At 68.4% G+C, this 25,647-nt stretch overlaps 1 protein-coding gene across 6 annotated transcripts in view; it reads right to left on the minus strand.

Moving 5' to 3' along the window:
• Positions 1 to 25,647, minus strand: part of AUP1 (AUP1 lipid droplet regulating VLDL assembly factor) — a 40,552-nt gene that overhangs the window by 14,626 nt on the left and 279 nt on the right. Inside the window, exon 2 of one of the 6 annotated variants that reach the window (XM_069744989.1) lies at positions 2,809 to 2,819. The exons of the other annotated variants lie outside the window; for them this stretch is intronic. The gene's annotated coding sequence lies outside the window, so the exon portion shown is untranslated. The remainder of the gene's footprint in view (positions 1 to 2,808; positions 2,820 to 25,647) is intronic. 6 annotated transcript variants of the gene reach the window in all.

Below are 25,647 nucleotides of genomic sequence, written 5' to 3' on the forward strand. Positions count from 1 at the left end.
TCTCCCCCAGTCCTCTCCTCCGGTGGTCTCTCTCCCCCAGTCCCCTCCTCCGGTGGTCTCTCTCCCCCAGTCCCCTCCTCCGGTGGTCTCTCCCCCCCAGTCCTCCCCTCCGGTGGTCTCTCTCCCCCAGTCCTCTCCTCCGGTGGTCTCTCTCCCCCAGTCCTCTCCTCCGGTGGTCTCTCTCTCTCCCCCCAGTCCTCTCCTCCGGTGGTCTCTCTCCCCCAGTCCTCTCCTCCGGTGGTCTCTCTCTCTCTCCCCCCAGTCCTCTCCTCCGGTGGTCTCTCCCCCCCAGTCCTCCCCTCCGGTGGTCTCTCTCTCTCCCCCAGTCCTCTCCTCCGGTGGTCTCTCTCCCCCCCCAGTCCTCTCCTCCGGTGGTCTCTCTCTCTCCCCCCAGTCCTCTCCTCCGGTGGTCTCTCTCTCTCCCCCCAGTCCTCTCCTCCGGTGGTCTCTCTCTCTCCCCCCAGTCCTCTCCTCCGGTGGTCTCTCTCTCTCCCCCCAGTCCTCTCCTCCGGTGGTCTCTCTCTCTCCCCTCAGTCCTCTCCTCCGGTGGTCTCTCTCTCTCCCCCCAGTCCTCTCCTCCGGTGGTCTCTCTCCCCCCCCCAGTCCTCTCCTCCGGTGGTCTCTCTCTCTCCCCCCAGTCCTCCCCTCCGGTGGTCTCTCCCCCCCAGTCCTCCCCTCCGGTGGTCTCTCTCCCTCCCCCCAGTCCTCTCCTCCGGTGGTCTCTCTCCCCCCCCAGTCCTCTCCTCCGGTGGTCTCTCCCCCCCCCCCTAGTCCTCTCCTCCGGTGGTCTCTCTCTCTCCCCCCCCCCAGTCCTCTCCTCCGGTGGTCTCTCCCCCCCCAGTCCTCCCCTCCGGTGGTCTCTCTCCCCCCAGTCCTCCCCTCCGGTGGTCTCTCTCCCTCCCCCCAGTCCTCTCCTCCGGTGGTCTCTCTCCCCCCTCAGTCCTCTCCTCCGGTGGTCTCTCCCCCCCCCCAGTCCTCTCCTCCGGTGGTCTCTCTCTCCCCCCCCCCCCCAGTCCTCTCCTCCGGTGGTCTCTCCCCCCCCCCCAGTCCTCTCCTCCGGTGGTCTCTCCCCCCCCCAGTCCTCCCCTCCGGTGGTCTCTCTCCCCCCACTCCTCTCCTCCGGTGGTCTCTCTCTCTCCCCCCAGTCCTCCCCTCCGGTGGTCTCTCTCTCTCCCCCCAGTCCTCTCCTCCGGTGGTCTCTCTCTCTCTCTCCCCCCCCCCAGTCCTCTCCTCCGGTGGTCTCTCTCTCTCCCCCCAGTCCTCCCCTCCGGTGGTCTCTCTCCCCCCAGTCCTCTCCTCCGGTGGTCTCTCCCCCCCCCCAGTCCTCTCCTCCGGTGGTCTCTCTCTCTCCCCCCAGTCCTCCCCTCCGGTGGTCTCTCCCCCCCAGTCCTCCCCTCCGGTGGTCTCTCCCCCCCAGTCCTCCCCTCCGGTGGTCTCTCTCTCCCCCCAGTCCTCTCCTCCGGTGGTCTCTCTCTCTCCCCCCAGTCCTCTCCTCCGGTGGTCTCTCCCCCCCCAGTCCTCTCCTCCGGTGGTCTCTCTCCCCCCCAGTCCTCTCCACCGGTGGTCTCTCTCTCTCCCCCCAGTCCTCCCCTCCGGTGGTCTCTCTCCCCCCAGTCCTCTCCTCCGGTGGTCTCTCTCTCTCTCTCCCCCAGTCCTCTCCTCCGGTGGTCTCTCTCCCCCAGTCCCCTCCTCCGGTGGTCTCTCTCCCCCATTCCTCTCCTCCGGTGGTCTCTCTCTCTCCCCCAGTCCTCTCCTCCGGTGGTCTCTCTCTCTCTCTCCCCCAGTCCTCTCCTCCGGTGGTCTCTCTCTCTCCCCCAGTCCTCTCCTCCGGTGGTCTCTCTCTCCCCCCAGTCCTCTCCTCCGGTGGTCTCTCTCCCCCAGTCCCCTCCTCCGGTGGTCTCTCTCCCCCATTCCTCTCCTCCGGTGGTCTCTCTCTCTCCCCCAGTCCTCTCCTCCGGTGGTCTCTCTCTCTCTCTCCCCCAGTCCTCTCCTCCGGTGGTCTCTCTCTCTCTCTCCCCCAGTCCTCTCCTCCGGTGGTCTCTCCCCCCCCAGTCCTCTCCTCCGGTGGTCTCTCCCGCCCAGTCCTCCCCTCCGGTGGTCTCTCTCCCCCAGTCCTCTCCTCCGGTGGTCTCTCTCCCCCAGTCCTCTCCTCCGGTGGTGTCTCCCCCCCAGTCCTCCCCTCCGGTGGTCTCTCTCTCTCCCCCCAGTCCTCCCCTCCGGTGGTCTCTCTCCCCCAGTCCTCTCCTCCGGTGGTCTTTCTCCCCCAGTCCCCTCCTCCGGTGGTCTCTCTCCCCCAGTCCCCTCCTCCGGTGGTCTCTCCCCCCCAGTCCTCCCCTCCGGTGGTCTCTCTCCCCCAGTCCTCTCCTCCGGTGGTCTCTCTCCCCCAGTCCTCTCCTCCGGTGGTCTCTCTCTCTCCCCCCAGTCCTCTCCTCCGGTGGTCTCTCTCCCCCAGTCCTCTCCTCCGGTGGTCTCTCTCTCTCTCCCCCCAGTCCTCTCCTCCGGTGGTCTCTCCCCCCCAGTCCTCCCCTCCGGTGGTCTCTCTCTCTCCCCCAGTCCTCTCCTCCGGTGGTCTCTCTCTCTCCCCCAGTCCTCTCCTCCGGTGGTCTCTCTCCCCCCCCAGTCCTCTCCTCCGGTGGTCTCTCTCTCTCCCCCCAGTCCTCTCCTCCGGTGGTCTCTCTCCCCCAGTCCTCTCCTCCGGTGGTCTCTCTCCCCCAGTCCTCTCCTCCGGTGGTCTCTCCCCCCCAGTCCTCCCCTCCGGTGGTCTCTCTCTCTCCCCCCCAGTCCTCTCCTCTGGTGGTCTCTCTCTCTCCCCCAGTCCTCTCCTCCGGTGGTCTCTCTGTCCTCTCCTCTGGTGGTCTCTCTCTCCCCCCAGTCCTCTCCTCCGGTGGTCTCTCTCTCTCCCCCCAGTCCTCTCCTCCGGTGGTCTCTCTCTCTCCCCCCCAGTCCTCTCCTCCGGTGGTCTCTCTCTCTCCCCCCAGTCCTCTCCTCCGGTGGTCTCTCTCCCCCCCCCAGTCCTCTCCTCCGGTGGTCTCTCTCTCTCCCCCCAGTCCTCCCTCCGGTGGTCTCTCTCCCCCCCCAGTCCTCCCCTCCGGTGGTCTCTCTCTCCCTCCCCCCAGTCCTCTCCTCCGGTGGTCTCTCTCCCCCCCAGTCCTCTCCTCCGGTGGTCTCTCCCCCCCCCCAGTCCTCTCCTCCGGTGGTCTCTCTCTCTCCCCCCCCCAGTCCTCTCCTCCGGTGGTCTCTCTCCCCCCCAGTCCTCCCTCCGGTGGTCTCTCTCCCCCCCAGTCCTCCCTCCGGTGGTCTCTCTCCTCCCCCCAGTCCTCTCCTCCGGTGGTCTCTCTCCCCCCCCCAGTCCTCTCCTCCGGTGGTCTCTCTCCCCCCCCCCAGTCCTCTCCTCCGGTGGTCTCTCTCCCCCCCCCCCAGTCCTCTCCTCCGGTGGTCTCTCCCCTCCCCCCAGTCCTCTCCTCCGGTGGTCTCTCTCCCCCCCCCAGTCCTCCCTCCGGTGGTCTCTCTCCCCCCCAGTCCTCTCCTCCGGTGGTCTCTCTCCCCCCCAGTCCTCTCCTCCGGTGGTCTCTCTCCCCCCAGTCCTCTCCTCCGGTGGTCTCTCTCCCCCCCAGTCCTCCCCTCCGGTGGTCTCTCTCTCTCCCCCCAGTCCTCTCCTCCGGTGGTCTCTCTCCCCCCCAGTCCTCTCCTCCGGTGGTCTCTCCCCCCCCCCAGTCCTCTCCTCCGGTGGTCTCTCTCTCTCCCCCCCCCAGTCCTCTCCTCCGGTGGTCTCTCCCCCCCCAGTCCTCCCCTCCGGTGGTCTCTCTCCCCCCCAGTCCTCCCCTCCGGTGGTCTCTCTCCCTCCCCCCCAGTCCTCTCCTCCGGTGGTCTCTCTCCCCCCTCAGTCCTCTCCTCCGGTGGTCTCTCCCCCCCCCAGTCCTCTCCTCCGGTGGTCTCTCTCCCCGCCCCCCAGTCCTCTCCTCCGGTGGTCTCTCTCTCCCCCCCAGTCCTCTCCTCCGGTGGTCTCTCTCTCTCCCCCCAGTCCTCTCCTCCGGTGGTCTCTCTCTCTCCCCCCAGTCCTCCCCTCCGGTGGTCTCTCTCTCCTCCCCCAGTCCTCTCCTCCGGTGGTCTCTCTCTCTCTCCCCCCCCCCCCAGTCCTCTCCTCCGGTGGTCTCTCTCGTCCTCTCCTCCGGGTCTCTCCCCCCCCAGTCCTCTCCTCCGGTGGTCTCTCCCCCCCCAGTCCTCTCCTCCGGTGGTCTCTCTCTCCCCCCCCAGTCCTCTCCTCCGGTGGTCTCTCTCTCCCCCCCAGTCCTCTCCTCCGGTGGTCTCTCTCTCCCCCCCAGTCCTCTCCTCCGGTGGTCTCTCTCCCCCCCCAGTCCTCTCCTCCGGTGGTCTCTCTCCCCCCCCCAGTCCTCTCCTCCGGTGGTCTCTCCCCCCCCAGTCCTCCCTCCGGTGGTCTCTCTCCCCCCAGTCCTCCCCTCCGGTGGTCTCTCTCCCCTCCCCCAGTCCTCTCCTCCGGTGGTCTCTCTCCCCCCTCAGTCCTCTCCTCCGGTGGTCTCTCCCCCCCCCAGTCCTCTCCTCCGGTGGTCTCTCCCCCCCCCAGTCCTCCCCTCCGGTGGTCTCTCTCCCCCCCAGTCCTCTCCTCCGGTGGTCTCTCTCTCTCCCCCCCAGTCCTCTCCTCCGGTGGTCTCTCTCTCTCCCCCCAGTCCTCTCCTCCGGTGGTCTCTCTCTCTCTCCCCCCCCCAGTCCTCTCCTCCGGTGGTCTCTCCCCCCCCAGTCCTCCCCTCCGGTGGTCTCTCTCCCCCCAGTCCTCCCTCCGGTGGTCTCTCCACCCCCCCCAGTCCTCTCCTCCGGTGGTCTCTCTCCCCCCCCCCAGTCCTCTCCTCCGGTGGTCTCTCCCCCCCCAGTCCTCTCCTCCGGTGGTCTCTCTCCCCCCCCCAGTCCTCTCCTCCGGTGGTCTCTCCCCCCCAGTCCTCTCCTCCGGTGGTCTCTCCCCCCCCAGTCCTCTCCTCCGGTGGTCTCTCCCCCCCCCAGTCCTCTCCTCCGGTGGTCTCTCCCGCCCAGTCCTCCCCTCCGGTGGTCTCTCTCCCCCAGTCCTCTCCTCCGGTGGTCTCTCTCCCCCCAGTCCTCTCCTCCGGTGGTCTCTCTCCCCCAGTCCCCTCCTCCGGTGGTCTCTCTCCCCCCCAGTCCTCTCCTCCGGTGGTCTCTCTCCCCCCAGTCCTCTCCTCCGGTGGTCTCTCTCCCCCAGTCCCCTCCTCCGGTGGTCTCTCTCCCCCCAGTCCTCTCCTCCGGTGGTCTCTCTATCTCCCCCCAGTCCTCCCCTCGGTGGTCTCTCTCCCCCCAGTCCTCCCTCCGGTGGTCTCTCTCCCCCAGTCCTCTCCTCCGGTGGTCTCTCTCCCCCAGTCCCCTCCTCCGGTGGTCTCTCTCCCCCAGTCCCCTCCTCCGGTGGTCTCTCTCCCCCCAGTCCCCTCCTCCGGTGGTCTCTCCCCCCCAGTCCTCCCCTCCGGTGGTCTCTCTCCCCCAGTCCTCTCCTCCGGTGGTCTCTCTCCCCCAGTCCTCTCCTCCGGTGGTCTCTCTCTCTCCCCCAGTCCTCTCCTCCGGTGGTCTCTCTCTCTCTCCCCCCAGTCCTCTCCTCCGGTGGTCTCTCCCTCCCAGTCCTCCCCTCCGGTGGTCTCTCTCTCCCCCCAGTCCTCTCCTCCGGTGGTCTCTCTCTCTCCCCCAGTCCTCTCCTCCGGTGGTCTCTCTCTCCCCCAGTCCTCTCCTCCGGTGGTCTCTCTCCCCCCCAGTCCTCTCCTCCGGTGGTCTCTCTCTCCCCCAGTCCTCCCCTCCGGTGGTCTCTCTCCCCCCAGTCCTCTCCTCCGGTGGTCTCTCTCCCCCCCCCAGTCCTCTCCTCCGGTGGTCTCTCTCTCTCCCCCCAGTCCTCCCCTCCGGTGGTCTCTCCCCCCCAGTCCTCCCCTCCGGTGGTCTCTCTCTCCCCCCAGTCCTCTCCTCCGGTGGTCTCTCTCTCCCCCCAGTCCTCTCCTCCGGTGGTCTCTCCCCCCCCCAGTCCTCTCCTCCGGTGGTCTCTCTCCCCCCCCAGTCCTCTCCACCGGTGGTCTCTCTCTCTCCCCCAGTCCTCCCCTCCGGTGGTCTCTCTCCCCCCAGTCCTCTCCTCCGGTGGTCTCTCTCTCTCTCTCCCCCAGTCCTCTCCTCCGGTGGTCTCTCTCCCCCAGTCCCCTCCTCCGGTGGTCTCTCTCCCCCCATTCCTCTCCTCCGGTGGTCTCTCTCTCTCCCCCAGTCCTCTCCTCCGGTGGTCTCTCTCTCTCTCTCCCCCAGTCCTCTCCTCCGGTGGTCTCTCTCTCCCCCCAGTCCTCTCCTCCGGTGGTCTCTCTCCCCCAGTCCCCTCCTCCGGTGGTCTCTCTCTCTCTCTCCCCAGTCCTCTCCTCCGGTGGTCTCTCTCTCTCTCTCCCCAGTCCTCTCCTCCGGTGGTCTCTCCCCCCCCCAGTCCTCTCCTCCGGTGGTCTCTCCCGCCCCAGTCCTCCCCTCCGGTGGTCTCTCTCCCCCAGTCCTCTCCTCCGGTGGTCTCTCTCCCCCAGTCCTCTCCTCCGGTGGTCTCTCCCCCCAGTCCTCCCCTCCGGTGGTCTCTCCCCCCCAGTCCTCCCCTCCGGTGGTCTCTCTCTCTCCCCCCAGTCCTCCCCTCCGGTGGTCTCTCTCCCCAGTCCTCTCCTCCGGTGGTCTCTCTCCCCCAGTCCTCTCCTCCGGTGGTCTCTCCCGCCCAGTCCTCCCCTCCGGTGGTCTCTCTCCCCCAGTCCTCTCCTCCGGTGGTCTCTCTCCCCCAGTCCTCTCCTCCGGTGGTCTCTCCCCCCAGTCCTCCCTCCGGTGGTCTCTCCCCCCCAGTCCTCCCCTCCGGTGGTCTCTCTCTCTCCCCCCAGTCCTCCCCTCCGGTGGTCTCTCTCCCCCAGTCCTCTCCTCCGGTGGTCTCTCTCCCCCAGTCCCCTCCTCCGGTGGTCTCTCTCCCCCAGTCCCCTCCTCCGGTGGTCTCTCCCCCCCAGTCCTCCCCTCCGGTGGTCTCTCTCCCCCAGTCCTCTCCTCCGGTGGTCTCTCTCCCCAGTCCTCTCCTCCGGTGGTCTCTCTCTCTCCCCCCAGTCCTCTCCTCCGGTGGTCTCTCTCCCCCAGTCCTCTCCTCCGGTGGTCTCTCTCTCTCTCCCCCAGTCCTCTCCTCCGGTGGTCTCTCCCCCCCAGTCCTCCCCTCCGGTGGTCTCTCTCTCTCCCCCAGTCCTCTCCTCCGGTGGTCTCTCTCTCTCCCCCAGTCCTCTCCTCCGGTGGTCTCTCTCCCCCCCCAGTCCTCTCCTCCGGTGGTCTCTCTCTCTCCCCCCAGTCCTCTCCTCCGGTGGTCTCTCTCTCTCCCCCCAGTCCTCTCCTCCGTTGGTCTCTCTCTCTCCCCCCAGTCCTCTCCTCCGGTGGTCTCTCTCTCTCCCCCCAGTCCTCTCCTCCGGTGGTCTCTCTCTCTCCCCCCAGTCCTCTCCTCCGGTGGTCTCTCTCCCCCCCCCAGTCCTCTCCTCCGGTGGTCTCTCTCTCTCCCCCCAGTCCTCCCCTCCGGTGGTCTCTCCCCCCCAGTCCTCCCCTCCGGTGGTCTCTCTCCCTCCCCCCAGTCCTCTCCTCCGGTGGTCTCTCTCCCCCCCCAGTCCTCTCCTCCGGTGGTCTCTCCCCCCCCCCCCTAGTCCTCTCCTCCGGTGGTCTCTCTCTCTCCCCCCCCCCAGTCCTCTCCTCCGGTGGTCTCTCCCCCCCCAGTCCTCCCCTCCGGTGGTCTCTCTCCCCCCAGTCCTCCCCTCCGGTGGTCTCTCTCCCTCCCCCCAGTCCTCTCCTCCGGTGGTCTCTCTCCCCCCTCAGTCCTCTCCTCCGGTGGTCTCTCCCCCCCCCCAGTCCTCTCCTCCGGTGGTCTCTCTCTCCCCCCCCCCAGTCCTCTCCTCCGGTGGTCTCTCCCCCCCCCCAGTCCTCTCCTCCGGTGGTCTCTCCCCCCCCCAGTCCTCCCCTCCGGTGGTCTCTCTCCCCCCACTCCTCTCCTCCGGTGGTCTCTCTCTCTCCCCCCAGTCCTCCCCTCCGGTGGTCTCTCTCTCTCCCCCCAGTCCTCTCCTCCGGTGGTCTCTCTCTCTCTCCCCCCCCCCAGTCCTCTCCTCCGGTGGTCTCTCTCTCTCCCCCCAGTCCTCCCCTCCGGTGGTCTCTCTCCCCCCAGTCCTCTCCTCCGGTGGTCTCTCCCCCCCCCCAGTCCTCTCCTCCGGTGGTCTCTCTCTCTCCCCCCAGTCCTCCCCTCCGGTGGTCTCTCCCCCCCAGTCCTCCCCTCCGGTGGTCTCTCTCTCTCTCTCCCCCAGTCCTCTCCTCCGGTGGTCTCTCTCCCCCAGTCCCCTCCTCCGGTGGTCTCTCTCCCCCATTCCTCTCCTCCGGTGGTCTCTCTCTCTCCCCCAGTCCTCTCCTCCGGTGGTCTCTCTCTCTCTCTCCCCCAGTCCTCTCCTCCGGTGGTCTCTCTCTCCCCCCAGTCCTCTCCTCCGGTGGTCTCTCTCCCCCAGTCCCCTCCTCCGGTGGTCTCTCTCCCCCATTCCTCTCCTCCGGTGGTCTCTCTCTCTCCCCCAGTCCTCTCCTCCGGTGGTCTCTCTCTCTCTCTCCCCCAGTCCTCTCCTCCGGTGGTCTCTCTCTCTCTCTCCCCCAGTCCTCTCCTCCGGTGGTCTCTCCCCCCCCCAGTCCTCTCCTCCGGTGGTCTCTCCCGCCCAGTCCTCCCCTCCGGTGGTCTCTCTCCCCCAGTCCTCTCCTCCGGTGGTCTCTCTCCCCCAGTCCTCTCCTCCGGTGGTCTCTCCCCCCCAGTCCTCCCCTCCGGTGGTCTCTCTCTCTACCCCCAGTCCTCCCCTCCGGTGGTCTCTCTCCCCCAGTCCTCTCCTCCGGTGGTCTCTCCCCCCCAGTCCTCCCCTCCGGTGGTCTCTCTCTCTCCCCCCAGTCCTCCCCTCCGGTGGTCTCTCTCCCCCAGTCCTCTCCTCCGGTGGTCTCTCCCCCCCCCCAGTCCTCTCCTCCGGTGGTCTCTCCCCCCCCCAGTCCTCCCCTCCGGTGGTCTCTCTCCCCCCACTCCTCTCCTCCGGTGGTCTCTCTCCCCCAGTCCTCTCCTCCGGTGGTCTCTCCCCCCCCCCAGTCCTCTCCTCCGGTGGTCTCTCTCCCCCCCAGTCCTCTCCTCCGGTGGTCTCTCTCCCCCCCCAAGTCCTCTCCTCCGGTGGTCTCTCCCCCCCCCCCAGTCCTCTCCTCCGGTGGTCTCTCCCCCCCCAGTCCTCTCCTCCGGTGGTCTCTCTCCCCCCCCAAGTCCTCTCCTCCGGTGGTCTCTCCCCCCCCCCCAGTCCTCCCCTCCGGTGGTCTCTCTCCCCCCACTCCTCTCCTCCGGTGGTCTCTCTCCCCCAGTCCTCTCCTCCGGTGGTCTCTCCCCCCCCCCAGTCCTCTCCTCCGGTGGTCTCTCTCCCCCCCAGTCCTCTCCTCCGGTGGTCTCTCTCCCCCCCAGTCCTCTCCTCCGGTGGTCTCTCTCCCCCCCCAAGTCCTCTCCTCCGGTGGTCTCTCCCCCCCCCCCAGTCCTCTCCTCCGGTGGTCTCTCCCCCCCCAGTTCTCTCCTCCGGTGGTCTCTCCCCCCCCCCAGTCCTCTCCTCCGGTGGTCTCTCCCCCCCAGTCCTCTCCTCCGGTGGCCTCTTCCCCCCCCCCCAGTCCTCTCCTCCGGTGGTCTCTCCCCCCCCAGTCCTCTCCTCCGGTGGTCTCTCCCCCCCCCCAGTCCTCTCCTCCGGTGGTCTCTCTCTCTCCCCCCAGTCCTCTCCTCCGGTGGTCTCTCTCTCTCTCTCCCCCAGTCCTCTCCTCCGGTGGTCTCTCTCTCTCCCCCAGTCCTCTCCTCCGGTGGTCTCTCTCTCCCCCCAGTCCTCTCCTCCGGTGGTCTCTCCCCCCCCCCAGTCCTCTCCTCCGGTGGTCTCTCCCCCCCAGTCCTCTCCTCCGGTGGCCTCTTCCCCCCCCCCCAGTCCTCTCCTCCGGTGGTCTCTCCCCCCCCAGTCCTCTCCTCCGGTGGTCTCTCCCCCCCCCCCAGTCCTCTCCTCCGGTGGTCTCTCTCTCTCCCCCCAGTCCTCCCCTCCGGTGGTCTCTCTCCCCCCAGTCCTCTCCTCCGGTGGTCTCTCTCTCCCCCAGTCCTCTCCTCCGGTGGTCTCTCTCCCCCAGTCCCCTCCTCCGGTGGTCTCTCTCTCCCCCAGTCCTCTCCTCCGGTGGTCTCTCTCCCCCAGTCCCCTCCTCCGGTGGTCTCTCTCCCCCATTCCTCTCCTCCGGTGGTCTCTCTCTCCCCCCAGTCCTCTCCTCCGGTGGTCTCTCTCCCCCAGTCCCCTCCTCCGGTGGTCTCTCTCCCCCATTCCTCTCCTCCGGTGGTCTCTCTCTCTCCCCCAGTCCTCTCCTCCGGTGGTCTCTCTCTCTCTCTCTCCCCCCAGTCCCCTCCTCCGGTGGTCTCTCTCTCTCTCCCCCAGTCCTCTCCTCCGGTGGTCTCTCTCTCTCCCCCAGTCCTCTCCTCCGGTGGTCTCTCTCCCCCAGTCCCCTCCTCCGGTGGTCTCTCTCCCCCCAGTCCCCTCCTCCGGTGGTCTCTCTCCCCCATTCCTCTCCTCCGGTGGTCTCTCTCTCTCCCCCCAGTCCTCTCCTCCGGTGGTCTCTCTCTCTCCCCCCAGTCCTCTCCTCCGGTGGTCTCTCTCTCTCCCCCCAGTCCTCTCCTCCGGTGGTCTCTCCCCACCCAGTCCTCCCCTCCGGTGGTCTCTCTCTCTCCCCCCCCCCCCCAGTCCTCTCCTCCGGTGGTCTCTCTCACCCCCAGTCCCCTCCTCCGGTGGTCTCTCTCTCTCCCTCCCCCCCAGTCCTCTCCTCCGGTGGTCTCTCTCTCTCTCCCCCCAGTCCTCTCCTCCGGTGGTCTCTCCCCCCCCAGTCCTCTCCTCCGGTGGTCTCTCCCCCCCCCAGTCCTCTCCTCCGGTGGTCTCTCCCCCCCCCAGTCCTCTCCTCCGGTGGTCTCTCCCCCCCCCCAGTCCTCTCCTCCGGTGGTCTCTCCCCCCCCAGTCCTCTCCTCCGGTGGTCTCTCTCCCCCCCCAGTCCTCTCCTCCGGTGGTCTCTCCCCCCCAGTCATCTCCTCCGGTGGTCTCTCTCCCCCCCCAGTCATCTCCTCCGGTGGTCTCGCCCCCCCCCCAGTCCTCTCCTCCGGTGGTCTCTCTCCCCCCCCAGTCCTCTCCTCCGGTGGTCTCTCTCTCTCCCCCCAGTGGTCTCTCTCCCCCAGTCCTCTCCTCCGGTGGTCTCTCTCCCCCCAGTCCTCTCCTCCGGTGGTCTCTCTCCCCCCCCAGTCATCTCCTCCGGTGGTCTCTCCCCCCCCAGTCTTCTCCTCCGGTGGTCTCTCCCCCCCCCAGTCCTCTCCTCCGGTGGTCTCTCTCCCCCCCCAGTCCTCTCCTCCGGTGGTCTCTCTCCCCCCCCCCCAGTCCTCTCCTCCGGTGGTCTCTCCCCCCCCAGTCCTCTCCTCCGGTGGTCTCTCCCCCCCCCCAGTCCTCTCCTCCGGTGGTCTCTCCCCCCCAGTCCTCTCCTCCGGTGGTCTCTTCCCCCCCCCAGTCCTCTCCTCCGGTGGTCTCTCCCCCCCAGTCCTCTCCTCCGGTGGTCTCTCCCCCCCCCCAGTCCTCTCCTCCGGTGGTCTCCCCCCCCCCCAGTCCTCTCCTCCGGTTGTCTCTCTCCCCCAGTCCTCCCCTTCGGTGGTCTCTCTCCCCCAGTCCTCTCCTCCGGTGGTCTCTCTCCCCCCAGTCCTCTCCTCCGGTGGTCTCTCTCCCCCAGTCCTCTCCTCCGGTGGTCTCTCTCCCCCAGTCCCCTCCTCCGGTGGTCTCTCTCCCCCAGTCCCCTCCTCCGGTGGTCTCTCTCCCCCCAGTCCTCTCCTCCGGTGGTCTCTCTCCCCCAGTCCTCTCCTCCGGTGGTCTCTCTCCCCCAGTCCCCTCCTCCGGTGGTCTCTCTCCCCCCAGTCCTCCCCTCCGGTGGTCTCTCTCTCTCCCCCCAGTCCTCCCCTCTGGTGGTCTCTCTCCCCCAGTCCTCTCCTCCGGTGGTCTCTCTCCCCCAGTCCCCTCCTCCGGTGGTCTCTCTCCCCCAGTCCTCTCCTCCGGTGGTCTCTCTCCCCCAGTCCCCTCCTCCGGTGGTCTCTACCCCCCAGTCCTCCCCTCCGGTGGTCTCTCTCTCTCCCCCCAGTCCTCTCCTCCGGTGGTCTCTCTCCCCCAGTCCTCTCCTCCGGTGGTCTCTCTCTCTCTCCCCCCAGTCCTCTCCTCCGGTGGTCTCTCCCCCCCAGTCCTCCCCTCCGGTGGTCTCTCTCTGTCCCCCAGTCCTCTCCTCCGGTGGTCTCTCCCCCCCCAGTCCTCTCCTCCGGTGGTCTCTCCCCCCCCAGTCCTCTCCTCCGGTGGTCTCTCTCCCCCCCCAGTCCTCTCCTCCGGTGGTCTCTCTCCCCCCCCCAGTCCTCTCCTCCGGTGGTCTCTCCCCCCCCCAGTCCTCTCCTCCGGTGGTCTCTCTCCCCCAGTCCTCTCCTCCGGTGGTCTCTCTCCCCCAGTCCCCTCCTCCGGTGGTCTCTACCCCCCAGTCCTCCCCTCCGGTGGTCTCTCTCTCTCCCCCCAGTCCTCTCCTCCGGTGGTCTCTCTCCCCCAGTCCTCTCCTCCGGTGGTCTCTCCCCCCCAGTCCTCCCCTCCGGTGGTCTCTCTCTGTCCCCCAGTCCTCTCCTCCGGTGGTCTCTCCCCCCCCAGTCCTCTCCTCCGGTGGTCTCTCCCCCCCCCAGTCCTCTCCTCCGGTGGTCTCTCTCCCCCCCCAGTCCTCTCCTCCGGTGGTCTCTCTCCCCCCCCCAGTCCTCTCCTCCGGTGGTCTCTCCCCCCCCAGTCCTCTCCTCCGGTGGTCTCTCCCCCCCCCAGTCCTCTCCTCCGGTGGTCTCTCCCCCCCCAGTCCTCTCCTCCGGTGGTCTCTTCCCCCCCCCCCCAGTCCTCTCCTCCGGTGGTCTCTCCCCCCCCCTAGTCCTCTCCTCCGGTGGTCTCTCCCCCCCCAGTCCTCTCCTCCGGTTGTCTCTCCCGCCCAGTCCTCCCCTCCGGTGGTCTCTCTCCCCCAGTCCTCCCCTCCGGTGGTCTCTCTCCCCCAGTCCTCCCCTCCGGTGGTCTCTCTCCCCCAGTCCTCTCCTCCGGTGGTCTCTCTCCCCCAGTCCCCTCCTCCGGTGGTCTCTCTCCCCCCAGTCCTCTCCTCCGGTGGTCTCTCTCCCCCAGTCCTCCCCTCCGGTGGTCTCTCTCCCCCCCAGTCATCTCCTCCGGTGGTCTCGCCTCCCCCCCAGTCCTCTCCTCCGGTGGTCTCTCCCCCCCCCAGTCCTCTCCTCCGGTGGTCTCTCCCCCCCCAGTCCTCTCCTCCGGTGGTCTCTTCCCCCCCCCCAGTCCTCTCCTCCGGTGGTCTCTCCCCCCCAGTCCTCTCCTCCGGTGGTCTCTCCCCCCCCCTAGTCCTCTCCTCCGGTGGTCTCTCCCCCCCCAGTCCTCTCCTCCGGTTGTCTCTCCCGCCCAGTCCTCCCCTCCGGTGGTCTCTCTCCCCCAGTCCTCCCCTCCGGTGGTCTCTCTCCCCCAGTCCTCTCCTCCGGTGGTCTCTCTCCCCCAGTCCCCTCCTCCGGTGGTCTCTCTCCCCCCAGTCCTCTCCTCCGGTGGTCTCTCCCCCCCAGTCCTCTCCTCCGGTGGTCTCTCCCCCCCCCCAGTCCTCTCCTCCGGTGGTCTCTCCCCCCCCCAGTCCTCTCCTCCGGTTGTCTCTCCCGCCCAGTCCTCCCCTCCGGTGGTCTCTCTCCCCCAGTCCTCCCCTCCGGTGGTCTCTCTCCCCCAGTCCTCTCCTCCGGTGGTCTCTCTCCCCCAGTCCCCTCCTCCGGTGGTCTCTCTCCCCCCAGTCCTCTCCTCCGGTGGTCTCTCTCCCCCAGTCCTCTCCTCCGGTGGTCTCTCTCCCCCAGTCCCCTCCTCCGGTGGTCTCTCTCCCCCCAGTCCTCCCCTCCGGTGGTCTCTCTCTCTCCCCCCAGTCCTCCCCTCTGGTGGTCTCTCTCCCCCAGTCCTCTCCTCCGGTGGTCTCTCTCCCCCAGTCCCCTCCTCCGGTGGTCTCTCTCCCCCAGTCCTCTCCTCCGGTGGTCTCTCTCCCCCAGTCCCCTCCTCCGGTGGTCTCTACCCCCCAGTCCTCCCCTCCGGTGGTCTCTCTCTCTCCCCCCAGTCCTCTCCTCCGGTGGTCTCTCTCCCCCAGTCCTCTCCTCCGGTGGTCTCTCTCTCTCTCCCCCCAGTCCTCTCCTCCGGTGGTCTCTCCCCCCCAGTCCTCCCCTCCGGTGGTCTCTCTCTGTCCCCCAGTCCTCTCCTCCGGTGGTCTCTCCCCCCCCAGTCCTCTCCTCCGGTGGTCTCTCCCCCCCCAGTCCTCTCCTCCGGTGGTCTCTCTCCCCCCCCAGTCCTCTCCTCCGGTGGTCTCTCTCCCCCCCCCAGTCCTCTCCTCCGGTGGTCTCTCCCCCCCCCAGTCCTCTCCTCCGGTGGTCTCTCTCCCCCAGTCCTCTCCTCCGGTGGTCTCTCTCCCCCAGTCCCCTCCTCCGGTGGTCTCTACCCCCCAGTCCTCCCCTCCGGTGGTCTCTCTCTCTCCCCCCAGTCCTCTCCTCCGGTGGTCTCTCTCCCCCAGTCCTCTCCTCCGGTGGTCTCTCCCCCCCAGTCCTCCCCTCCGGTGGTCTCTCTCTGTCCCCCAGTCCTCTCCTCCGGTGGTCTCTCCCCCCCCAGTCCTCTCCTCCGGTGGTCTCTCCCCCCCCAGTCCTCTCCTCCGGTGGTCTCTCTCCCCCCCCAGTCCTCTCCTCCGGTGGTCTCTCTCCCCCCCCCAGTCCTCTCCTCCGGTGGTCTCTCCCCCCCCAGTCCTCTCCTCCGGTGGTCTCTCCCCCCCCCAGTCCTCTCCTCCGGTGGTCTCTCCCCCCCCAGTCCTCTCCTCCGGTGGTCTCTTCCCCCCCCCCAGTCCTCTCCTCCGGTGGTCTCTCCCCCCCAGTCCTCTCCTCCGGTGGTCTCTCCCCCCCCCTAGTCCTCTCCTCCGGTGGTCTCTCCCCCCCCAGTCCTCTCCTCCGGTTGTCTCTCCCGCCCAGTCCTCCCCTCCGGTGGTCTCTCTCCCCCAGTCCTCCCCTCCGGTGGTCTCTCTCCCCCAGTCCTCCCCTCCGGTGGTCTCTCTCCCCCAGTCCTCTCCTCCGGTGGTCTCTCTCCCCCAGTCCCCTCCTCCGGTGGTCTCTCTCCCCCCAGTCCTCTCCTCCGGTGGTCTCTCTCCCCCAGTCCTCCCCTCCGGTGGTCTCTCTCCCCCCCAGTCATCTCCTCCGGTGGTCTCGCCTCCCCCCCAGTCCTCTCCTCCGGTGGTCTCTCTCCCCCCCCAGTCCTCTCCTCCGGTGGTCTCTCTCTCTCTCCCCCCAGTGGTCTCTCTCCCCCAGTCCTCTCTCTCCCCCCAGTCCTCTCCTCCGGTGGTCTCTCTCCCCCCCCAGTCATCTCCTCCGGTGGTCTCTCCCCCCCCAGTCCTCTCCTCCGGTGGTCTATCCCCCCCCCCCAGTCCTCCCCTCCGGTGGTCTCTCTCCCCCAGTCCTCTCCTCCGGTGGTCTCTCTCCCTCAGTCCCCTCCTCCGGTGGTCTCTCTCCCCCCAGTCCTCTCCTCCGGTGGTCTCTCTCCCCCAGTCCTCTCCTCCGGTGGTCTCTCTCCCCCAGTCCCCTCCTCCGGTGGTCTCTCTCCCCCCAGTCCTCCCCTCCGGTGGTCTCTCTCTCTCCCCCCAGTCCTCCCCTCTGGTGGTCTCTCCCCCCCAGTCCTCCCCTCCGGTGGTCTCTCCCCCCCAGTCCTCCCCTCCGGTGGTCTCTCCCCCCCAGTCCTCCCATCCGGTGGTCTCTCTCTCTCCCCCCAGTCCTCTCCTCCGGTGGTCTCTCTCCCCCCAGTCCTCTCCTCCGGTGGTCTCTCTGCCCCCCCAGTCCTCTCCTCCGGTGGTCTCTCTCTCTCCCCCCAGTCCTCCCCTCCGGTGGTCTCTCTCCCCCCAGTCCTCTCCTCCGGTGGTCTCTCTCTCTCTCTCCCCCAGTCCTCTCCTCCGGTGGTCTCTCTCCCCCATTCCTCTCCTCCGGTGGTCTCTCTCTCTCTCTCCCCCAGTCCCCTCCTCCGGTGGTCTCTCTCCCCCATTCCTCTCCTCCGGTGGTCTCTCTCTCTCTCTCCCCCAGTCCTCTCCTCCGGTGGTCTCTCTCTCTCTCTCCCCCAGTCCTCTCCTCCGGTGGTCTCTCTCTCTCCCCCAGTCCTCTCCTCCGGTGGTCTCTCTCCCCCATTCCTCTCCTCCGGTGGTCTCTCTCTCCCCCAGTCCTCTCCTCCGGTGGTCTCTCTCTCCCCCCAGTCCTCTCCTCCGGTGGTCTCTCTCTCCCCCCAGTCCTCTCCTCCGGTGGTCTCTCTCTCCCCCCCCCCAGTCCTCTCCTCCGGTGGTCTCTCTCTCTTCCCCCAGTCCTCTCCTCCGGTCGTCTCTCTCTCTCTCCCCCCAGTCCTCTTCTCCGGGGGTCTCTCTCTCCCCCCCCAGTCCTTTTCTCCGGGGGTCTCTCTCTCTCCCCCCAGTACTCTCCTCCGGTGGTCTCTCTCCCCCCAGTCCTCTTCTCCGGGGGTCTCTCTCTCCCCCCCCCAGTCCTCTTCTCCGGGGGTCTCTCTCTCTCCCCCCAGTACTCTCCTCCGGGGGTCTCTCTCTCCCCCCAGTCCTCTCCTCTGGTGGTCTCTCTCTCTCCCCCCAGTCCTCTCCTCCGGTGGTGTCTCTCACCCCCAGTCCCCTCCTCCGGTGGTCTCTCTCCCCCCAGTCCTCTTCTCCGGGGGTCTCTCTCTCCCCCCCCCCAGTCCTCTCCTCCGGTGGTCTCTCTCCCCCCCCCAGTCCCCTCCTCCGGTGGTCTCTCTCCCCCAGTCCTCTTCTCCGGGGGTCTCTCTCTCCCCCCCCCAGTCCTCTTCTCCGGGGGTCTCTCTCTCCCCCCCCCAGTCCTCTTCTCCGGGGGTCTCTCTCTCTCCCCCCAGTACTCTCCTCCGGTGGTCTCTCTCTCTCCCCCAGTCCTCTTCTCCGGGGGTCTCTCTCCCCCCCCCCAGTCCTCTCCTCCGGTGGTCTCTCTCTCTCCCCCCCCCAGTCCCCTCCTCCGGTGGTCTCTCCCCCCCAGTCCTCTCCTCCGGTGGTCTCTCTCTCTCCCCCAGTCCTCTTCTCCGGGGGTCTCTCTCCCCCCCCCCAGTCCTCTCCTCCGGTGGTCTCTCTCTCTCCCCCCCCAGTCCCCTCCTCCGGTGGTCTCTCTCCCCCAGTCCTCTTCTCCGGGGGTCTCTCTCTCCCCCCCCCAGTCCTCTTCTCCGGTGGTCTCTCTCTCTCCCCCCCCCAGTCCCCTCCTCCGGTGGTCTCTCCCCCCCAGTCCCCTCCTCCGGTGGTCTCTCTCCCCCAGTCCTCTTCTCCGGGGGTCTCTCTCTCCCCCCCCCAGTCCTCTCCTCCGGTGGTCTCTCTCTCTCCCCCCCCCAGTCCCCTCCTCCGGTGGTCTCTCTCTCCCCCAGTCCTCTCCTCCGGTGGTCTCTCTCTCCCCCCAGTCCTCTCCTCCGGTGGTCTCTCTCTCCCCCCAGTCCTCTCCTCCGGTGGTCTCTCTCTCCCCCCCCCCAGTCCTCTCCTCCGGTGGTCTCTCTCTCTTCCCCCAGTCCTCTCCTCCGGTCGTCTCTCTCTCTCTCCCCCCAGTCCTCTTCTCCGGGGGTCTCTCTCTCCCCCCCCAGTCCTTTTCTCCGGGGGTCTCTCTCTCTCCCCCCAGTACTCTCCTCCGGTGGTCTCTCTCCCCCCAGTCCTCTTCTCCGGGGGTCTCTCTCTCCCCCCCCCAGTCCTCTTCTCCGGGGGTCTCTCTCTCTCCCCCCAGTACTCTCCTCCGGGGGTCTCTCTCTCCCCCCAGTCCTCTCCTCTGGTGGTCTCTCTCTCTCCCCCCAGTCCTCTCCTCCGGTGGTGTCTCTCACCCCCAGTCCCCTCCTCCGGTGGTCTCTCTCCCCCCAGTCCTCTTCTCCGGGGGTCTCTCTCTCCCCCCCCCCAGTCCTCTCCTCCGGTGGTCTCTCTCCCCCCTCCAGTCCCCTCCTCCGGTGGTCTCTCTCCCCCAGTCCTCTTCTCCGGGGGTCTCTCTCTCCCCCCCCCAGTCCTCTTCTCCGGGGGTCTCTCTCTCCCCCCCCAGTCCTCTTCTCCAGGGGTCTCTCTCTCTCCCCCCAGTACTCTCCTCCGGTGGTCTCTCTCTCTCCCCCAGTCCTCTTCTCCGGGGGTCTCTCTCCCCCCCCCCCAGTCCTCTCCTCCGGTGGTCTCTCTCTCTCCCCCCCCCCAGTCCCCTCCTCCGGTGGTCTCTCCCCCCCAGTCCTCTCCTCCGGTGGTCTCTCTCTCTCCCCCAGTCCTCTTCTCCGGGGGTCTCTCTCCCCCCCCCCAGTCCTCTCCTCCGGTGGTCTCTCTCTCTCCCCCCCCCAGTCCCCTCCTCCGGTGGTCTCTCTCCCCCAGTCCTCTTCTCCGGGGGTCTCTCTCTCCCCCCCCCAGTCCTCTTCTCCGGTGGTCTCTCTCTCTCCCCCCCCCAGTCCCCTCCTCCGGTGGTCTCTCCCCCCCAGTCCCCTCCTCCGGTGGTCTCTCTCCCCCAGTCCTCTTCTCCGGGGGTCTCTCTCCCCCCCCCCAGTCCTCTCCTCCGGTGGTCTCTCTCTCTCCCCCCCCCAGTCCCCTCCTCCGGTGGTCTCTCCCCCCCAGTCCCCTCCTCCGGTGGTCTCTCTCCCCCAGTCCTCTTCTCCGGGGGTCTCTCTCTCCCCCCCCCAGTCCTCTCCTCCGGTGGTCTCTCTCTCTCTCCCCCAGTCCTCTCCTCCGGTGGTCTCTCTCTCTCCCCCAGTCCTCTTCTCCGGGGGTCTCTCTCTCCCCCCCCCAGTCCTCTCCTCCGTTGGTCTCTCTCTCTCCCCCCAGTACTCTCCTCCGGTGGTCTCTCTCTCTCCCCCCAGTCCTCCCCTCCGGTGGTCTCTCCCCCCCAGTCCTCCCCTCCGGTGGTCTCTCTCTCTCCCCCCAGTCCTCTCCTCCGGTGGTCTCTCTCCCCCAGTCCTCTCCTCCGGTGGTCTCTCTCTCTCTCCCCCCAGTCCTCTCCTCCGGTGGTCTCTCCCCCCCAGTCCTCCCCTCCGGTGGTCTCTCTCTGTCCCCCAGTCCTCTCCTCCGGTGGTCTCTCCCCCCCCAGTCCTCTCCTCCGGTGGTCTCTCCCCCCCCAGTCCTCTCCTCCGGTGGTCTCTCTCCCCCCCCAGTCCTCTCCTCCGGTGGTCTCTCTCCCCCAGTCCTCTCCTCCGGTGGTCTCTCTCCCCCAGTCCCCTCCTCCGGTGGTCTCTACCCCCCAGTCCTCCCCTCCGGTGGTCTCTCTCTCTCCCCCCAGTCCTCTCCTCCGGTGGTCTCTCTCCCCCAGTCCTCTCCTCCGGTGGTCTCTCCCCCCCAGTCCTCCCCTCCGGTGGTCTCTCTCTGTCCCCCAGTCCTCTCCTCCGGTGGTCTCTCCCCCCCCAGTCCTCTCCTCCGGTGGTCTCTCCCCCCCCAGTCCTCTCCTCCGGTGGTCTCTCTCCCCCCCCAGTCCTCTCCTCCGGTGGTCTCTCTCCCCCCCCCAGTCCTCTCCTCCGGTGGTCTCTCCCCCCCCAGTCCTCTCCTCCGGTGGTCTCTCCCCCCCCCAGTCCTCTCCTCCGGTGGTCTCTCCCCCCCCAGTCCTCTCCTCCGGTGGTCTCTTCCCCCCCCCCCCAGTCCTCTCCTCCGGTGGTCTCTCCCCCCCAGTCCTCTCCTCCGGTGGTCTCTCCCCCCCCCCTAGTCCTCTCCTCCGGTGGTCTCTCCCCCCCCAGTCCTCTCCTCCGGTTGTCTCTCCCGCCCAGTCCTCCCCTCCGGTGGTCTCTCTCCCCCAGTCCTCCCCTCCGGTGGTCTCTCTCCCCCAGTCCTCCCCTCCGGTGGTCTCTCTCCCCCAGTCCTCTCCTCCGGTGGTCTCTCTCCCCCAGTCCCCTCCTCCGGTGGTCTCTCTCCCCCCAGTCCTCTCCTCCGGTGGTCTCTCTCCCCCAGTCCTCCCCTCCGGTGGTCTCTCTCCCCCCAGTCCTCCCCTCCGGTGGTCTCTCTCCCCCAGTCCTCTCCTCCGGTGGTCTCTCTCCCCCAGTCCTCCCCTCCGGTGGTCTCTCTCCCCCCCAGTCATCTCCTCCGGTGGTCTCGCCTCCCCCCCAGTCCTCTCCTCCGGTGGTCTCTCTCCCCCCCCAGTCCTCTCCTCCGGTGGTCTCTCTCTCTCTCCCCCCAGTGGTCTCTCTCCCCCAGTCCTCTCTCTCCCCCCAGTCCTCTCCTCCGGTGGTCTCTCTCCCCCCCCAGTCATCTCCTCCGGTGGTCTCTCCCCCCCCAGTCCTCTCCTCCGGTGGTCTATCCCCCCCCCCCCAGTCCTCCCCTCCGGTGGTCTCTCTCCCCCAGTCCTCTCCTCCGGTGGTCTCTCTCCCTCAGTCCCCTCCTCCGGTGGTCTCTCTCCCCCCAGTCCTCTCCTCCGGTGGTCTCTCTCCCCCAGTCCTCTCCTCCGGTGGTCTCTCTCCCCCAGTCCCCTCCTCCGGTGGTCTCTCTCCCCCCAGTCCTCCCCTCCGGTGGTCTCTCTCTCTCCCCCCAGTCCTCCCCTCTGGTGGTCTCTCCCCCCCAGTCCTCCCCTCCGGTGGTCTCTCCCCCCCAGTCCTCCCCTCCGGTGGTCTCTCCCCCCCAGTCCTCCCCTCCGGTGGTCTCTCTCTCTCCCCCCAGTCCTCTCCTCCGGTGGTCTCTCTCCCCCCAGTCCTCTCCTCCGGTGGTCTCTCTGCCCCCCCAGTCCTCTCCTCCGGTGGTCTCTCTCTCTCCCCCCAGTCCTCCCCTCCGGTGGTCTCTCTCCCCCCAGTCCTCTCCTCCGGTGGTCTCTCTCTCTCTCTCCCCCAGTCCTCTCCTCCGGTGGTCTCTCTCCCCCATTCCTCTCCTCCGGTGGTCTCTCTCTCTCTCTCCCCCAGTCCCCTCCTCCGGTGGTCTCTCTCCCCCATTCCTCTCCTCCGGTGGTCTCTCTCTCTCTCTCCCCCAGTCCTCTCCTCCGGTGGTCTCTCTCTCTCTCTCCCCCAGTCCTCTCCTCCGGTGGTCTCTCTCTCTCCCCCAGTCCTCTCCTCCGGTGGTCTCTCTCCCCCATTCCTCTCCTCCGGTGGTCTCTCTCTCCCCCAGTCCTCTCCTCCGGTGGTCTCTCTCTCCCCCCAGTCCTCTCCTCCGGTGGTCTCTCTCTCCCCCCAGTCCTCTCCTCCGGTGGTCTCTCTCTCCCCCCCCCCAGTCCTCTCCTCCGGTGGTCTCTCTCTCTTCCCCCAGTCCTCTCCTCCGGTCGTCTCTCTCTCTCTCCCCCCAGTCCTCTTCTCCGGGGGTCTCTCTCTCCCCCCCCCAGTCCTTTTCTCCGGGGGTCTCTCTCTCTCCCCCCAGTACTCTCCTCCGGTGGTCTCTCTCCCCCCAGTCCTCTTCTCCGGGGGTCTCTCTCTCCCCCCCCCAGTCCTCTTCTCCGGGGGTCTCTCTCTCTCCCCCCAGTACTCTCCTCCGGGGGTCTCTCTCTCCCCCCAGTCCTCTCCTCTGGTGGTCTCTCTCTCTCCCCCCAGTCCTCTCCTCCGGTGGTGTCTCTCACCCCCAGTCCCCTCCTCCGGTGGTCTCTCTCCCCCCAGTCCTCTTCTCCGGGGGTCTCTCTCTCCCCCCCCCCAGTCCTCTCCTCCGGTGGTCTCTCTCCCCCCCCCAGTCCCCTCCTCCGGTGGTCTCTCTCCCCCAGTCCTCTTCTCCGGGGGTCTCTCTCTCCCCCCCCCAGTCCTCTTCTCCGGGGGTCTCTCTCTCCCCCCCCCAGTCCTCTTCTCCGGGGGTCTCTCTCTCTCCCCCCAGTACTCTCCTCCGGTGGTCTCTCTCTCTCCCCCAGTCCTCTTCTCCGGGGGTCTCTCTCCCCCCCCCCAGTCCTCTCCTCCGGTGGTCTCTCTCTCTCCCCCCCCCAGTCCCCTCCTCCGGTGGTCTCTCCCCCCCAGTCCTCTCCTCCGGTGGTCTCTCTCTCTCCCCCAGTCCTCTTCTCCGGGGGTCTCTCTCCCCCCCCCCAGTCCTCTCCTCCGGTGGTCTCTCTCTCTCCCCCCCCCAGTCCCCTCCTCCGGTGGTCTCTCTCCCCCAGTCCTCTTCTCCGGGGGTCTCTCTCTCCCCCCCCCAGTCCTCTTCTCCGGTGGTCTCTCTCTCTCCCCCCCCCAGTCCCCTCCTCCGGTGGTCTCTCCCCCCCAGTCCCCTCCTCCGGTGGTCTCTCTCCCCCAGTCCTCTTCTCCGGGGGTCTCTCTCTCCCCCCCCCAGTCCTCTCCTCCGGTGGTCTCTCTCTCTCCCCCCCCCAGTCCCCTCCTCCGGTGGTCTCTCTCTCCCCCAGTCCTCTCCTCCGGTGGTCTCTCTCTCCCCCAGTCCTCTCCTCCGGTGGTCTCTCTCTCCCCCCAGTCCTCTCCTCCGGTGGTCTCTCTCTCCCCCCAGTCCTCTCCTCCGGTGGTCTCTCTCTCCCCCCCCCCAGTCCTCTCCTCCGGTGGTCTCTCTCTCTTCCCCCAGTCCTCTCCTCCGGTCGTCTCTCTCTCTCTCCCCCCAGTCCTCTTCTCCGGGGGTCTCTCTCTCCCCCCCCAGTCCTTTTCTCCGGGGGTCTCTCTCTCTCCCCCCAGTACTCTCCTCCGGTGGTCTCTCTCCCCCCAGTCCTCTTCTCCGGGGGTCTCTCTCTCCCCCCCCCCAGTCCTCTTCTCCGGGGGTCTCTCTCTCTCCCCCCAGTACTCTCCTCCGGGGGTCTCTCTCTCCCCCCAGTCCTCTCCTCTGGTGGTCTCTCTCTCTCCCCCCAGTCCTCTCCTCCGGTGGTGTCTCTCACCCCCAGTCCCCTCCTCCGGTGGTCTCTCTCCCCCCAGTCCTCTTCTCCGGGGGTCTCTCTCTCCCCCCCCCCAGTCCTCTCCTCCGGTGGTCTCTCTCCCCCCCCCAGTCCCCTCCTCCGGTGGTCTCTCTCCCCCAGTCCTCTTCTCCGGGGGTCTCTCTCTCCCCCCCCCAGTCCTCTTCTCCGGGGGTCTCTCTCTCCCCCCCCCAGTCCTCTTCTCCGGGGGTCTCTCTCTCTCCCCCCAGTACTCTCCTCCGGTGGTCTCTCTCTCTCCCCCAGTCCTCTTCTCCGGGGGTCTCTCTCCCCCCCCCCAGTCCTCTCCTCCGGTGGTCTCTCTCTCTCCCCCCCCCAGTCCCCTCCTCCGGTGGTCTCTCCCCCCCAGTCCTCTCCTCCGGTGGTCTCTCTCTCTCCCCCAGTCCTCTTCTCCGGGGGTCTCTCTCCCCCCCCCCAGTCCTCTCCTCCGGTGGTCTCTCTCTCTCCCCCCCCCAGTCCCCTCCTCCGGTGGTCTCTCTCCCCCAGTCCTCTTCTCCGGGGGTCTCTCTCTCCCCCCCCCAGTCCTCTTCTCCGGTGGTCTCTCTCTCTCCCCCCCCCAGTCCCCTCCTCCGGTGGTCTCTCCCCCCCAGTCCCCTCCTCCGGTGGTCTCTCTCCCCCAGTCCTCTTCTCCGGGGGTCTCTCTCTCCCCCCCCCCAGTCCTCTCCTCCGGTGGTCTCTCTCTCTCCCCCCCCCAGTCCCCTCCTCCGGTGGTCTCTCTCTCCCCCAGTCCTCTCCTCCGGTGGTCTCTCTCTCCCCCAGTCCTCTCCTCCGGTGGTCTCTCTCTCCCCCCAGTCCTCTCCTCCGGTGGTCTCTCTCTCCCCCCAGTCCTCTCCTCCGGTGGTCTCTCTCTCCCCCCCCCCAGTCCTCTCCTCCGGTGGTCTCTCTCTCTTCCCCCAGTCCTCTCCTCCGGTCGTCTCTCTCTCTCTCCCCCCAGTCCTCTTCTCCGGGGGTCTCTCTCTCCCCCCCCAGTCCTTTTCTCCGGGGGTCTCTCTCTCTCCCCCCAGTACTCTCCTCCGGTGGTCTCTCTCCCCCCAGTCCTCTTCTCCGGGGGTCTCTCTCTCCCCCCCCCAGTCCTCTCCTCCGGGGGTCTCTCTCTCCCCCCAGTCCTCTCCTCTGGTGGTCTCTCTCTCTCCCCCCAGTCCTCTCCTCCGGTGGTGTCTCTCACCCCCAGTCCCCTCCTCCGGTGGTCTCTCTCCCCCCAGTCCTCTTCTCCGGGGGTCTCTCTCTCCCCCCCCCCAGTCCTCTCCTCCGGTGGTCTCTCTCCCCCCCCCAGTCCCCTCCTCCGGTGGTCTCTCTCCCCCAGTCCTCTTCTCCGGGGGTCTCTCTCTCCCCCCCCCAGTCCTCTTCTCCGGGGGTCTCTCTCTCCCCCCCCCAGTCCTCTTCTCCGGGGGTCTCTCTCTCTCCCCCCAGTACTCTCCTCCGGTGGTCTCTCTCTCTCCCCCAGTCCTCTTCTCCGGGGGTCTCTCTCCCCCCCCCCCCAGTCCTCTCCTCCGGTGGTCTCTCTCTCTCCCCCCCCCAGTCCCCTCCTCCGGTGGTCTCTCCCCCCCAGTCCTCTCCTCCGGTGGTCTCTCTCTCTCCCCCCAGTCCTCTCCTCCGGTGGTCTCTCTCTCTCCCCCCCCCAGTCCCCTCCTCCGGTGGTCTCTCTCCCCCAGTCCTCTTCTCCGGGGGTCTCTCTCCCCCCCCCCAGTCCTCTCCTCCGGTGGTCTCTCTCTCTCCCCCCCCCAGTCCCCTCCTCCGGTGGTCTCTCTCCCCCAGTCCTCTTCTCCGGGGGTCTCTCTCTCCCCCCCCAGTCCTCTTCTCCGGTGGTCTCTCTCTCTCCCCCCCCCAGTCCCCTCCTCCGGTGGTCTCTCCCCCCCAGTCCCCTCCTCCGGTGGTCTCTCTCCCCCAGTCCTCTTCTCCGGGGGTCTCTCTCCCCCCCCCCCAGTCCTCTCCTCCGGTGGTCTCTCTCTCTCCCCCCCCCAGTCCCCTCCTCCGGTGGTCTCTCCCCCCCAGTCCCCTCCTCCGGTGGTCTCTCTCCCCCAGTCCTCTTCTCCGGGGGTCTCTCTCTCCCCCCCCCCAGTCCTCTCCTCCGGTGGTCTCTCTCCCCCAGTCCTCTTCTCCGGGGGTCTCTCTCTCCCCCCCCCAGTCCTCTCCTCCGGTGGTCTCTCTCTCTCTCCCCCAGTCCTCTTCTCCGGGGGTCTCTCTCTCCCCCCCCCAGTCCTCTCCTCCGGTGGTCTCTCTCTCCCCCCCCCAGTCCTCTTCTCCGGGGGTCTCTCTCTCCCCCCCCCAGTCCTCTTCTCCGGTGGTCTCTCTCTCCCCCCCCCAGTCCTCTCCTCCGGTGGTCTCTCTCCCCCAGTCCTCTTCTCCGGGGGTCTCTCTCTCCCCCCCCCAGTCCTCTCCTCCGGTGGTCTCTCTCCCCCAGTCCTCTTCTCCGGGGGTCTCTCTCTCTCCCCCCAGTCCTCTCCTCCGGTGGTCTCTCTCTCTCTCCCCCAGTCCTCTTCTCCGGGGGTCTCTCTCTCCCCCCCCCAGTCCTCTCCTCCGGTGGTCTCTCTCTCCCCCCCCCAGTCCTCTCCTCCGTTGGTCTCTCTCTCTCCCCCCAGTACTCTCCTCCGGTGGTCTCTCTCTCTCCCCCAGTCCTCTCCTCCGGTGGTCTCTCTCTCCCCCCCCAGTCCTCTCCTCCGGTGGTCTCTCTCTCTCTCCCCCAGTCCTCTCCTCCGGTGGTCTCTCTCTCTCCCCCCCCCAGTCCTCTCCTCCGGTGGTCTCTCTCACCC

Source organism: Ranitomeya imitator, chromosome 1, assembly GCF_032444005.1.
Source record: "Ranitomeya imitator isolate aRanImi1 chromosome 1, aRanImi1.pri, whole genome shotgun sequence".
Classification (NCBI taxonomy): domain Eukaryota; kingdom Metazoa; phylum Chordata; class Amphibia; order Anura; family Dendrobatidae; genus Ranitomeya; species Ranitomeya imitator.